This window comes from Ammospiza nelsoni, chromosome 15 (genome assembly GCF_027579445.1).
Source record: "Ammospiza nelsoni isolate bAmmNel1 chromosome 15, bAmmNel1.pri, whole genome shotgun sequence".
Lineage (NCBI taxonomy): Eukaryota > Metazoa > Chordata > Aves > Passeriformes > Passerellidae > Ammospiza > Ammospiza nelsoni.
Genome location: NC_080647.1, coordinates 13776441 through 13791706, shown reverse-complemented (window position 1 = coordinate 13791706; position 15266 = coordinate 13776441).

Below are 15266 nucleotides of genomic sequence, written 5' to 3'. Positions count from 1 at the left end.
ATTTATTCTGAATTGAAGGAGCACAACATTAAATTGTACTAGTTCTCTCCAGTAATGAATAGCTCTTGAGACAGGTTTTTTCTGAAACTCTCATTATTGGCTTTGTCTGCTTCTATCAATATCAAGGAAGATTTTGCAGGTGTTTAAAACAAACAAGCCCCAGTAAAAGTTTTGTAGTATTTGAATTAGCAAGGATAGGACACAATTCAATAAAAATAACCAAAATAATGAAAAATAATGAATCTGAAATGGGAAACTATAGCAATTTTGATACAAATATAGACAGGGACGCTATTTATTCTTTCTCATTTATATTACTTGCCTACATACAGAAAAAAAAAAAAAAAAAAAGGTTTTTTAGCTGCCCTCTGGGCAAAACCAGTGAGCTATACAAGGCATTTTCTCCCCCTATTTTCAGACTACTTTATTTGGGTAGTTTGATAAAAATCTCTGTTTAGAGAAACTGAAGATATTGCATCTGTATGAGTGAATAGGCACAAGGGGAAATATCCTAAGGATATTGCAGCTGTTTACAGGGATAAAGAATGTATAGATTTTTCCTCCTAAAATTACAGGGTTTTTTTCTTTTCATTATCTTATTGCCTATTGTAATTTTATTTCTTTCATCTGTTTTCATGAGAGTCATGACTGAGGCCTTCCTCTTCACCTCGAGAAAAAAGAACAATGTAGCAATGGATGAAATATGCTCAGAGAGGACAAATTAAATCTGAACAATTGGAGTGGAAGAGAAACACATGTGTAAAGAGAAAATGCAATAGAAATGTTCCCAGAGAACACATTAAACTGAGGTTCTGAAAACATTTATGTGTTGATTCATCCTCGTAGGCCAAGCCATGGTCCTTGAACGGGACAGAGGATCATGGGCAAGTGGGACTCACCTGAAGTCTGTGGTGTTTGCTTTTTATTCTATTTCTATTCTATTTTTATTCTGTATTTTCATGCCCAGCAAATAATAAATCTGGCAAGGGTAGCCCTTTTTGGGAAAAGATGTTTCTGTAGAAAGGAGTTTTTACAGTTCTGTGAATGGCGCTAGAAATTTTGGAGTAGGAAATTTGATTTGTATTTTTGGGACTTTAGGAAGTTAATGGTGCTGTTAGGTATCTAATGGTTCTAAAATGCATTTTCAGCTGTCTGCATGTCTTCCTGCTGGCTGCTGCCAATGTGAAAACCCAGAGGAGATCCTGTCTTATCAGAAACACCCGATCAAAGGGGAGATTTAACAAAGAAAAACTTGATTGAAAAGGTAATAGAAAAGGCAGTGGTTAAAGGCAGGTAATTTTCCAGTTCATTTTAGAATTATAGAAACAGTTGAAAAATAAAATACCATTCCTCTATTTTATCCAGTGAAAAATTATGCTCTGAAGGATGCTTAAAATTAGTTTTCCCACTCAATTATAAAATGTCACCTCATAATGCTGCTTTTATGAGTGTACATGCCTTTGTTGTTTAACAAGATAAATAATTTTAAAAAACCAGTATTCAGAATTAATTTTCCTTTTCATAGCTTTAATTCAGAACTAATGATAACCTTTTGGTCTTCCAGTTAGCCATTAAATTATTCTCCTTTGTTTTAGACTGCATAGATCAATAAATCTTATACATAGGCACAGATTGACTTGCAGAAGTTGAGAATTGTCAGCCTTTCTTCACATGAAGATGGATATAAATATTGTCACTGAAATTTTCCTTTTCAGGTCTGGAATGGTATATTTATTTCACTATTATGTGAAATACATAGAAATAGAATAACTAGACATAAAATGTCAGCTGATGTCTGGGAGATGACTGGTCCTTCTTTGCCTGAGAATCTCACTTGGAGGAAGTATAGAAACCTAATTTTTCTTATGTGTTGTGATTTATTTTCTTAAAGGCTTTATCTTCTTTAATAACTTCAGTAAAACCTGATTCTAACCCCATGTCTGATTAACATTAGAATATTTTTGTCTGGTATTTGTATTCATCACCTGCTTCAGTAAGACAAATAGATTTATTTTGTTCTGCAATGTAATGGTGTTTTAGATAGTTTATATGGATTCCTCTCCCCTTCATTATCCTTAGTTCATGTTCATGTGACAACTAAAATTTTGCTGAAAGATATCAATAGACTTACTAAACACTCATGATATTTTTAGATTGAAAAGGTGTCTGAGAAGCAGCAGCTGAAGTTTCAATTAGCTGGTGAGACATTGTCCATGTTAAGTAACAATCACCTGTCTCAGAAATCTGATTTTATCTATAAGGGATTAATGCTCTTCAAATCCGGGGGGTCTGCATGCAATGTTCTCTGACCACTCACATTAGGAACTATGATTCACTATCTTTTAGTATTCACCTGCTTCAGGAATTCTTCATGATGTAAACAGCTTCAAAAAACACAGAGAAGCTTAAAAATAATCAAGATGGGGTTTTTTACACTGTGATATTTCATATTTACCATTACCAAAAAGGACAGTGTTTTATTTATTTTCCCAGAAGGAATATTTATATATCATTGGGAGTTCACAGCAGTTCTTTTCTCTGGTGGATCTCTCTGATTTCCAAAACAAGCCGAGTGCATTAGGACTTTTTGTGTTTGTTGGTTGTTTATTTAGAGCGACAGGTGAAAACACAGTCTGATGTTCTCATGAATAGAAACTCTTGATCTTTTACAGCTCAGACAGTTGTCAGAAGTTCCATGTTTTCACTTTGATCCCCCTGCCCAGGCAGAGAGCAGCAGGGATGGGATGGATGCAGCTGAGGATGCCCTTGGGGTGTATCAGCCAAGGAGCCCAGGAGATGGGAGCTGCTCCCTGGGGAAGGGGACACTGCTGGTGTCACTGAGAGCCCAGCACGGTGTGAGGAGCTGAGGCAGAGCCAAAATCACTGAGAGGGAGGAGGAGGAAGGAAAAGTGAAGTGGAGCTGGGGACAAGTGGAACAGCAGGAGCTGTAGAAAAGATCAGATTCCCATCTGATCATGGAAACAACAGCAGAGGTCTGGAATATGAAATGTACAGGGCACAGATATGTAGAAGAGAATGAGTTGGCTCAGGAGTGAGAGAAGGGGAGCAGCAGCAAATGTCCCAGGGCTGGGGAGCCTGGGGGAAGCCCAGAGGGGCTGCAGAAGGCAGCAAATCAAGGAGGAGGCAGATGCCAGGAAAGGAAACCAAGCATTGGAAAATTTGGAAATTATAAACTGTGACTGTGGTTACAGGGGTCTTCAGGTGAGGGAAGAGACAAGAATGTTGACTCCATGTTCAGAAGGCTTGATTTATTATTTTATGATATATATATTACATTATAACTAACTAAAAAGAATAGAAGGAAAGGTTTCCTCTCAGAAGGCTGGCTAAGAATAGAAAGGAATGAATAACAAAGATCTGTGGCTCGGACAGAGAGTCCAAGCTGTCTGGTCTGTGGTTGGCCATTAATTGTAAACATCCAACATGGGCCAATCACAGACACACCTGATGCCTTCCACAGCAGCAGATAACCATTGTTTACGTTTTGTTGCTGTAGCTTCTCAGCAGGCAAAATCCTAAAGAAAAGGATTTTCACAAAAGATGTCTGCGACATTAAACCTCAGTGACAGCATATATGTATGCATGATATAGGTGCACCTCGAAAGGATAGATCGGTCAAAGTCTAATATTTTTTAATCTTTGAAAACTGAAATGTGAATATAATGATTTCTATCAAATGCTCCAATTTCTTTTTTTAGTGTTTGAAAAACCTAGCAAAATTATTTCCTCACCTGTTCCTCTGACTTCGCCCTATGTTGAGATGAATGAGTGTTTTAATGAACTCATTTCTCTTTTAAATCATTAAACATATTCATGCTTGATAATATGCATCAGTTCTTTCTGTGGGGGAGATTATTACTAGAAATAATGTGCTGCATTAGAATTGCATTAGAATGTAGATTCAGGCCATATTTAACTTCCTCCTGAGCTCCGTGTTGTGCAGGCAGTGTACAAAATAGATGGAGTCCGAGGTGAGGGCTGACAGGAGGAGCTCATGCCTGCAGGGGTCAGCAAAGAAGCTGCTCAAGTTCTGCCCCTCCCAATCTGCTGTGCTTTCCTTTGCTCTGTGGAGCACAGGATGCTCAGCACACACGCTCTGAATTCATCAGCTCAGCATCAATAATTCAGTGCAAATTACAATGAGCTGATCTGCAAATGTACTTCTGAAAGTCAACGGCGGAGCTCTCTTTCACTTTCAAGCTGTAAAAATCGAAATCTCACAGGAAAAATTTGGAAATCCCGGTAATCTATGGTGTTGTACTGGGAGTCCCACTCCAAGTGTGACCTTGTGTGTTTTAGTGAGTCAGCAGCTGATGGAGAGAGGATGTGCAACAGGATCTTTCTCCACAAAGGGGTGTCGAGCAGTTTGGGTTATCTGAGTTTCCTGAGGGATGCTCTGCATGCGCAAGGATTTAAAGATAGACCTCTAGCTCTGGGAGATAAGTAACTTCAGTCATGATGCAAGAATAATATTTCTTTTCTCAAAGGTAAAATTTGAGGATCTTTGGTCGCATTCCAAACCCATTCTCACTACTAAATGGGTTTTTCTTTAACTCCAGCCTTTCTGCAAAGGAAAAGTCTGTGTCAGTAAAACTCTGTCAGAAAATCATTTGATTCTGACCAACCCAAGTTCTTGTGTGCTTGAGCCAACAGTAAGGAAGGGGAACTGAAACCTGGCCAAGGAGGGACATGGTTTTGCTGCTCCCACTGGGCAGCAAAGGGGACTGAGATTTGCCAATTCAGCTAATGGCCAGCTAAAATTAAATATTTCACTACAGGTCAGAAAAAAAAAATCAGAATTTTGACCTGCATTTTTTTCTGGTTTTTAATTTATGCATAGATTAGGTACTGCATTTCCAGTTGTTTATGTGTTATTAAAACCAAAAATTTCTGGCTGATGTAAAAGTTTTTTTTTTATCACCTCGGTATTAAATGTGAAACAATAGCTCAGAAGGTGAATTATTTCTTATAGTCTCAAATACAGGTAGCAATGGTATTTTGTAGAAAAATGTGCACATTCTGGACTTTTTTTTAAAGACAATATCTCTGCTGAGAAATCAGAAAATTACACTGGGGACCATTATTCTCATCTTTCTTGAAGTGCAGCTCTCAATATGAAGAACAGCTGATGCTCTGGTCTGTGAGTGGAAGAGGCCATTGTCCTGTATCCAATAGAGAATATGTCCGCTTATGCACCCTCCTTTAACCTTTTCTTTTTTTTTTTTTTTTTGTTGGTACCTTGGGGTTGGAGAGCTATTCCAGTTCCTATTTTCCTTTTAACATCACTGTTGCCTAGTGAATTGTTCCCTATCCAGTACTTTTGCAATTTATTCTTCCTGCCCAAGTGTTAGACTTTACAGCTGTCTTTATTGAATGGCATCTTATTTTTTGTCAGGAATATTCTCTCAGTCTGTCAAAATCATTTTGAATTGTAGCCCTGTCCTCCAACATTCTTGACACCCTTCTGTGCTTAGAGTCACTTGTGATTTTAAGAGCTGTATTTTCTATGCCACCATGCACTTTGGTAATGCTTTTTATAATTAAGGTACATGTCAAAGTAATTTATTGTAGCCATTAAAAAGGAAAAAAATCCAAAAAGATAAGGGAAATCATTATTCTTTTGGCAATAGCACATTCAGATGGTCAGCAACACCCATTCTAAACTGAGAAATATTCTTTCATTCAGGATCCTCAAATCCCCCTAAGATTTCCAGTTGCATGTAGCCTGGAGCAATGGAGAGCAGAGAGCTCCCAGGTTAATTTGCTGTATATGCAAAGGCCCAGTCTTCTTGTCCCACAGGAATATCTGATAATATACTCAATTTGTGACACTAATAGCAAATAAACTGTCCAAAAGAAAATGAAATTTGATTGTCTTCAATTCCAGGAATATAGAGAGGTTTGTTTACCCAAGGCACACGATTTCTGGTCCCTAAGAATGAATGTAATCATTTAAAGCCTTTGGACCTGGACTGGATTTTACCAAGGGCTCTGTGCCTGGTGTGACTTACATTCAACATCTTGGCCAAGGGGAATGAGAGTGACTTAATCTATCCAAACCCAATATACAATCAATGCCAGAGGGCATTTCTTGCTCTCAGAGGAGAGACTCACTGGCTAAAGAAGGAGATGGGAGAGCTGCTAAAAATGAGTGTGTTGTCACAGCAGGCTGGAATAAACCTCACCCCATATCTCCTTCACAGCCACCTGTCTTAATATATTTCTATATCCATGGATACTTAGATGATTTTAAAGCCTCAGTTCTTTTGCTAATAATGGGGAAGTGGATTGAGAGCATAGCAAATAAATTAAATTACTTATGTAGGAGGCAGTGAAATATGACTAAATGCATTGGGATCTTGTTGTTCCTGATGATGCATCTGAATCATTCACCTCCTCTGAACCATTCAGTTTCCTGGTGGACACACTCCTAGGAGAGAGTTTTAGCTGAAAACTACCTACAAGGAAGTGTATGCCTGAGTAAATCTAATTTAGAAAACATTAGCAATCATTATGGAAGCCTTGTTTATATTTAGGTTGCTATCATTCACTGAACTTATAATGTCTCTGGGTAGGGACTGGATTTGTTTTGTGGGGATTCTGTTACTGTAAATAATGTAATCAGAGTTTATTACCTTTGGTTTTGTACCACGTGTATGCAACAGCAATGAAAGGAAAATCTTTAGTGGGAAAACAGTAAAAGAAAGTTTCCCATCCTCAAAGTAGGTCTAAAAATTAAAAAATAAACGAAATCCAAACAAACAAAAAAAGCCACCCAGAAAACAAAAAAAAAAGTGCAGGGGAAAAGGATGTGTGAATTTTAAGAACTGATCACTAAATATCACACATTAGAATTTAAATGTTTTACAAAGTTTAAAAAAAAGGCCTGCTCAGTAGTTGCCCCTAATTTCATCACTTTCTGTGATACCTGAAGGGTTTCTCACACTGGGTTTGGTCTGCAGGAGCAGCACAATCTGAGAGTTCAGGAGGAGCTCTTCTCCTTCCTGCATGAGAGCCCTGAGGAGACACAAACACCTGGTCCCAGTGTGACCTCCAGGTTTCCCTGTGAGCAGTGAGGCTCCCCTGCTCCCTTCTGCAGGGACACCTGGTGTAAACCAGGTCACTCTGCTCACTTACCCCAGAAACACCTGGGTTTAGTCTTGGCAAGCTCACATTGTGCCCTCATCTCTAATATTGCAGTAAAATGTAGAATGGAAGCTGCACACCTAGGAATGTGCAGGGTTTAGGGCTCAGACTACTCAACTTCTTTAATTTCAGGTTTTTTCCTGTGTGAGACTATTCCATTTCTCATGGCTCCTCATTCACACTTTTGGCATAGAATTCTGACCTGGTACAGGCTCCCTGGGGGACTTTCAGTCCCACAGACCCCATACTTCCATGGGTGCTGACAATTTGTCTCTTACCATCTGGAAAATGCAATAAAACAGACATGAGGATAAAATGAAATGAAAATAGAAAGAGAATGGACTGTTCTATGTACTAATTAGCTAAAGAGAAATAAGGAGATGGATTAAACACTTTAAACAGACTTGCATACAATTTTCAGAATGAGTCTTCTCATCATTGAAATGTACTTTGGACAGAATATTCCTGTCCTGGGTGTGACTGTTCTACTGTTCTGGATTAGGAACATCCACGTCTGCTGTTTTCTTCTGAAACCATTTTCATTTTCTGCTATCATTCTCTGAGAGCATATCAATCTTTCACCCCCTGTCTGCATTAAAAGACTAGGTTCCACATATTTTTTTATACTTCACTCCCAACCCCTCTTTTTTTTTTTTTTTTTTTGTGGTTTCAGACAACATGACATCTTCAAATTCCATCCATCTTATCATAATAATGCGTTTTCAGTGAGATGGCACTTAAGGGTGTTTTTCCTCCTCTGCTGCTCCTACTCTGGTAAATAACCAACTTGACCCTGCTGACAGAGCTTTTATATGTCCAATTGATGTATTCAACACAGCCAATAATTCTTGAATTTTGCACAGGTATTTTCTGCACTCACTTACTGCAAAGGCCTAGGAAGCAGATGAAGGAACTGTGAACCTACGACAGACTGGCAAAAAATAATTTAGTAATCTGCTTCTGCAAAACTGCTTTCAGGTAGGTTTTTCCAGAAAGAATTTTCTCAGCTGGTAAGGTTACTTTTTGGTTGTCAAAGCATTGTTGGAAGGTTCAGGTACCATAAAGCTTCTAAACAATTCTCTGGTTTCTAAAAGCCATCATAATTACTTCTAATGTGACAAATTATTACTTTCTTTAATATTTAAATGGATGCTATTTTAAGCAGTATCTGAACAACAAAGCAATTTCAATTCTCTGTTGTTATATCTCACCCATTGATGTGCTTGCTCTAAATCCAAAGCAATTTATGGATCTCAGATAACTTTTCTGTAATGCTTTCAATTCATTGTTCAATTTTTGAACCTATAGTATTTTCTGCTAGCCATGCACATTCATAACCCTTCCTTTACTGACATCCATCTAACTCTGAAGTGCAATTATATTGTATTTCCTGTTTGCCAGTATAAAAATTCTATATTGACCCTGGTGGGATTGAAAGATATTGCTGGTACAGTAGCCGATAAATCTTGGAGTTGGAACGTGTCTGCTTTAATCTTCCCTGTAATCAATTAAGTTTTGAGGTTAGAGCTTCTAAGGTTTAATTCAGCTGGCTATTAGCAGAAGTCTATGAGCTGACTTTTCTGAGGGATTTGTTGTGATATCAGGATGCAGTAACAGAAACATAAATCTATATCAAGATCTAAATTTGGGCACAAGTTATAAAATGATGGTTGAATTACATAGATGGGTAATTTATTGTCTGCTTTTTGATCAAAAGATAGTTTATAAGGCTTAAGAATTAGGGGATTTTTAGTTTGTGCAGAAAACTTGTATACTTGTATTATACTAAAATTCCACTTGTTTGTTTTGGATTTTTTTAAGCAATTATTTTAAATATGAATAATGACTCATGCATTAGTCAGACTGTTGATTTGAAGATTCACTTCCAAATGCCATGTGATAACACCGTTCCTGCTACTGTTTCTTTTTTTTTCCTCCAACTAAGTCTCAGAAATTCAACTGTGTGTTTTCTCCCTGTCTGACACTCCTTCAGAAATGGCAGTCAGCCTGCAGATACTGTTTAGATATCAAGATCCTCAATCTCAGATGCTCAGGAAAGCATGAAGCACTTTCCCAGAATGGTAAATGTGATATCTCTGTTGCTTTAGCCATTCAAGAAATGGTAAATGTGATATCCCTGTTGTTTACCCATTCAGAAAAAGCCCCCCTAAGATTCTGTGTTGCACCATGGAGTTACAAGAAGGAGGCCCAGGCCCCACAGAAGTTCTCCTTCCCAAGGGCTTTGGGAGCTCTGCTGGAGGGGCATTAGCCAAAGTGGCTCCAGCATCATGGCAAGGGTCAGCAGTGTCCAGAATCAAATGCCCCAGGCTGACTGTGACCATGGGAGCCTCTCCTCAGTCTCAGTGCCCCAAGTGTCACCCACCTGCCCCACACTGAGCAGCTCCTCTCCAGTGCCCCCCTCTCTTCCCCAGCTCTCTCCCTGTGCCGTTTTCCATCACACAGTCTGTGCTGTGCACTCCCTGGGCCGAACTGTGTGCAGCAGTGTGGGTGGAAATCTTTCTTTCTGATGAGCTGGTCCCTCACAAGTTTCCTGGATCTGTGGCAGAAGAAGAATAATAAGAGTTCTTTCTTGTCTCTCTGCACCATTTGCCTTTTTTTTCCCCCTTAACTGCAGCCTAAATGGAGTAGAAGATGCTGCTGCTGAGGAGAATAAACTTCTCTTTCCCTGTGAAATATGGAAACACTAAAATGCTCCAGGTGTTCATTTTTCCAGCCTGCATATAAGTCAGGCATTGTAAAGCCTGAGCAATAGACAGCATCTCCTGTTTGTTTTTTTTTTTTTTTTTTTGGATTTTTTTTGGGTTTTTTTTGTACCCTGTGTGGCTTTTCATCTAAAAGCAAAGATCCATTTAAACTGAAAAGCTCTTGTGGCAGTATATTAGTTTTATCAGGAGTGGCACAGTGAGGAGCAGTGAAAAGGACAGCAGTGTCCATCCTCCTCCCAGGCACAGCCAGGACATGGGGTCAGGGCTCTGACCTGGCACAGGAAGCACAGCACAGCTTCCCCTGTCCCTAATTTAGAGGAAAGGCTGGAACTGATCCTTCCAGGATGCTGCAGGCATGACCTCAGTGTCAGACACCTCAGAACATTCCTTGGTGTTCAGGATTCTTTCAAGGTCTCTACATGGCCCCACTTCTAGCTTCAACACCTTTTTGCAAGAAGCAAAAATTATTTTTCTATGAGCTCTAGTATTGTGTCTCATCAGGAAGAGCTTCAAAAGAGTAATACCCTAAACCCTGCTTTTTCCGTTTGTGCCTTTTTTCCCCTGAAAAAAACATCACAGAAGACCAAGTTTGAACCTTTATATAGAACCTGGATTATTATTCTGATTTTAAGAGGCAATGAATCAGACCACAGGTTGACATTGCACATTAGCCATCACCTCTGATACTCAAGGGTGTGTCTCTAGATCCCATTTTCCATCAGCCACCAGCAGTTGGCTCATCTTATTGCAATGCATGATTATAAAAACACAAAACTAGCACATTTCTTAGCTGGATTGACATATTGCTATTTATGGCTTTTAAAGTCATGTATATTTATGAGTTTCTAAAATGGTGTGTCCAATTTCAGAACGTCTTCAATGTCCAAATCTCATGAATTATGAAGTATATGTTTTAACATACATGATTATTAACGTACACAAGAAAAATGCAACTAACAGTATGACTAATTTCCCATGGGAACTGATAAATTGCCTGCCTATACATTTCTTCTGGAAAACTCTGACTTCTTGCTTTCATAATTCCAGGCAGAATATTTATACCCTTGACAAATAAGGCAAAACACATTTGACACTTTTAAAACCCATTTACTTGCCATTTTGAGAGCATGGTCTTCGTTAATAGAAAAATGCCTTTTTGTTTTTTTGTTTTTTTTTTTTTTAACAAACAAGGTAACTGACCTGACACTTGAAAAGGAAAAAAAAAATCCCCTTGCTATTATTAAATATATATATATATATTTAAGACTGATTTTTTTGCCTCATTTTCATGCATCTTTGCTCAAATGCATTTTGAACTCAAGCTTTCAGTGGCATTATTTAATTAGGAGAAATGCACAAATAATTTCCAATGCCTCACTGTTCTCTTTATTGAAACTTTACTGGACCTATTTATTATGCACTTGAAAATATTTGTGGTACATAAACATTTTAAATGCTGTATAATTATTAAGGAATTTCAGTTATATTTTGTTCTAAAAGAGCAAAACTATGTCCTTTCTATTTGTCTCAGTACCACTCAGGTGATATTTCTCTCTGGATAGAGTTTCTAGTGTCTCATAAGGGGTGCACTCACACTTCAACCATAGTAAACTCAGTTTAAAATTCATTCAGTCATGAGAGACAAAACCCTTGGGAATGATCTGGTTTTAATTCCAGGACTACTTGTTGGAAAAACGTTTGAAAATTTTTTGGGGATGGACTGGGAGAGGACTCGGTGCAGGGGAGGAGCTGTGGGAAGTGAGGCAGGGGCAGGAGGCAGAGCCACTATAGGGAAAAGGGGTCTGGGAGGACAGGATGTGGAGCTGAGATAGAGAATCCAGCTGGGAATGAGAGGATGGAAAATGGATGGAAACTTTCAGTGTCTGAAGAAATCAGAATATAATCAGGGTGAGAAATGTTAGAGAGCATTAAAGTGGTAAGAGCCTCGTGTGACTGGCAGGTGAAGAAGCTTTGCTTTTTTTTTCTTCTGAAGATGTAGCTGGATGTAGCTTTGAAGAAAAAGCTTAAAAAGTCACTGCTGCTTATTTGGCAGATTGGGGGTTAAAAGTGTTTTAAGCAAGAACATTCTCAAGTACTTGTGGTAATTGTCATGGTGCAGAGACTGCTCCTGAGGACCTCCAGCCCCACCTGTAGACTATCAGCCAAATACCTAAAGAACATTCATAATACTATTTTTTTTTAGATGTTGGGGTAAGAAGAGCGTTCTGGTAAATACCAACTTTGATAAACTGCTAAAATCAGTTCTCATTCCAATAGGAAATAAATATATACCTATTTTTCTGCTTAAATTGAGCTGTTAAGGCATTTTTACATGCTATGATATATACACATAAGTTTTGGGGAATTTGCCTTAAAAACTCCCAGGTAAGAGAAATTTGTAAAGCATTTCCTTGTCAAAACTTTGCTTGTGGTATGGAAAGGAATCCAGGTAAACACAGATAAGCCATCATTAAACTGGGCAACAAAGAGCGGTTTATGTTGGGTTGAGTTTATGTTTACCATTCACTGCTGCACTGACTCATAAACTGGGCTCTTCTAATTAATAATGTGTAATGGTTAGGGATCCACATAGTAATAAAGCTGCTTATAGGATGGCTACTATAAAAAAAATAAAAATAAACAAACCCTGGCGTGAGTTGTAAAGTTGTTTAATTGTCTCTAAATTAGATGTGGGGGAAAAAAAACATTTAAAGCAGGCATTTTTTGTAGTATTGTGGATTGCCTGTCTGGAAAAGGTTTTAACAGCCTAGGTTTAAAAGGAAGTAAATTTTGATAAAAGCAGTGACACCTGTAAATGTGAATACTTAGGATACCTTTAATGAAGAACAATATTTTAAAGGCATCTGGCTACAAACCTGAGTTGCAGCAAGCAACAGCTCTTAGTGAACCACTCTACAGTAAAACATATATTGAATTAATTGTAGAAAAATAAACATAATCATGACAGTAGAAGGCATAGTTTTCTAAGGTAAAAAACTTAGCTACATGATCAAATAAATTTTTTTTTTAATTTTTTTAGTTATATAAATAAGTCCTTCAGGTAATTTCTGGTTTAGTCTAGCAGTTTCTATTATGAACTTGGCTGTTTACATACACAGAATCAGGAAAATAGCATAAAATATTAATTCAAATCAGCCACATTTCTACTCTGGTAGCATTTTCTGTGTACCAGCCCTGTTAAATCACCTGGTTGAATAGTAAAACCCTCCTGTCCTCCTTAGGGATGTTTCTCTGTGTAGATTGTAAATCTCTACTTTTTTACTTCTATTTTCCTCTATAAGTACAATCACTTTTCAGTGTCAGCTGGAAGAAAATAGCTGGTTATTAAGGCATTCATGATTGAGTCTGACACAGGGGCAAAAAAGCACAAGTAAAAGCCTTTAATTAGGCATATCCTTGACTTTGTGTGACTGATTCTCTGCAGGTTTATGATATAATTGGGTTGATTTTCAATCTTGTTTTGGGAGTGGTTGTGATGTGGAAAAATCCCTTTCCTAAATCTAGTGCACAAGTCAAAATACACAGAATCTCTTTCTCCATAATCCCTTGTCACAGATACATGCTAAATACTCTAAATATCAGGGAAATTTCTGAGCTTGGCAAGTGTAAAGGACCTCAACACCCTCTAAAACTCCCTGAAAGGAGGGAGCCAGGTGTGGGGCAGTCACCTCTCCTGAGTAACAAGTGCCAGGACCAGAGGAAACAGCCCCAAGGGGCACCAGGGAGGGTTTGCACTGGATGTAAGGAAAATTCCTTCACTGGAAATGTGGTCAGGTGTTGGAACAGGCAGCCCAGGGTGATGGTGGCATCACCCTCCTGGAAATGTCCAAAAACAATGCAGATGTGGCATTTGAAGGTTGATTTAGTGGTGAAAAGGTGGTGCTGATTTAATGGCTGGACTCTAGGACATTACAGATCTTTTTGCCTCTAATGATTCTGTGAGAGTGAAATGGGATTTTGGGATGGATGCAGGCAGAGGTGAACCCACAGCCTGCCCAGAAATGGCTTCTGCTGCTCTGTGTGAGTTCAAGGTTGAGTCTCACAGTGTGATTTGAAGTTTGTCAGGTGTGAGCAGAAGCAGGAGTTTAATGCAGCCACTGCATTTGGATTTTGGTGGAAAGGATATTTCTAAATGTTGGATCTGGCTATGAAGAGCTGTAGAATTAAAGCTTCCATAACAGAATAGTAGTAGGTTTATGATATTGAAATTACTGGAGAGTAAAAGGTTCCTCTTGTCAACAGTGCCCATAGAAAATAACAAGGCAGCATGTAATGGCACCATTTAGTTTGGCTGGGGGAAAGCAAAAACACTTTATTAAAAAATACTTGAAACAAGCTGCTGCTTCACACCCTGCAGTAGATAGATGACACAAAACCAGCTGTGGTAGATGCTGAAATGCTTTGGGAGGCAGCAGAGGTGATTGCCTTCCCTGAGGTGCAAGGAAAGGTCAGAGCTGCATTCCTCAAGAGGAGAGGCTGGGGAGGAGCTGTGCACTGGGTTACTCCAGCTCTTGCTTCATCCCATAGGTGAGAGACAGATACCTGGGGTGAGAGATGGGTTCAGTGATGTGAAAAATCAAACTCCTCTACTGGAAGAGGAGTATGATACCACTGCCAGAGGAATAAAACTATTCCTGTTCTGATTCTTTTGGCCAAGCTGAAATCTGGGATCCCTCACTCGTTTGTAAATCTTTTTATTTGACCTTTTGCTTTTTGCCTTCAGGGGCTTAAATCTGAAAAATATATTGCAGGGTTAATATAGGTACCAAGTAAGCAAAAATTTGGAAAACTAATGGCAAAGCCACATTTTGAGGAAAACCTTGCAGCCAGTCTGCAGCCAGAGGGAGTTTGTCAGACAGAGAAGCTGGGTGCTCCCATGGATGTAGCTGGTAATCTTTGGTATTTTACTGCAGATCTCTCCAGATCCTGCCCCATCAATGGATGAGCTGTTGTTGTTGTGTTCACTGGCAGCTGTGTGAGGATCAAGAGCAGCCACTCTTCAAGGGAGAGCAGAAAACACTATCTTACAAGTGATATGTTACATACAATACATATTTGTCCTAACTCTGGCATTTACAACAAATCTCTTCAAAGGAGGAAACTCTTTTGCCTGATGTGCCTCAAAGAAAACACAAACTATTTCTACTTTTTTCTTCTAGTTAGATACAACTTATAATTTGCAAAACAGTCACATGGAATACTGCCATGTCAATCAACATTTTTAAAAGGAGATTTGATTTAAAAACTGCTTCCTTAAATCATGCGTCTACACAAGCCTACACATCCATGCTTTCAATGAAATTAATAGTTGTCAAAAGAACAAAACACGTATTATCTGTTCCTTACGCTGAC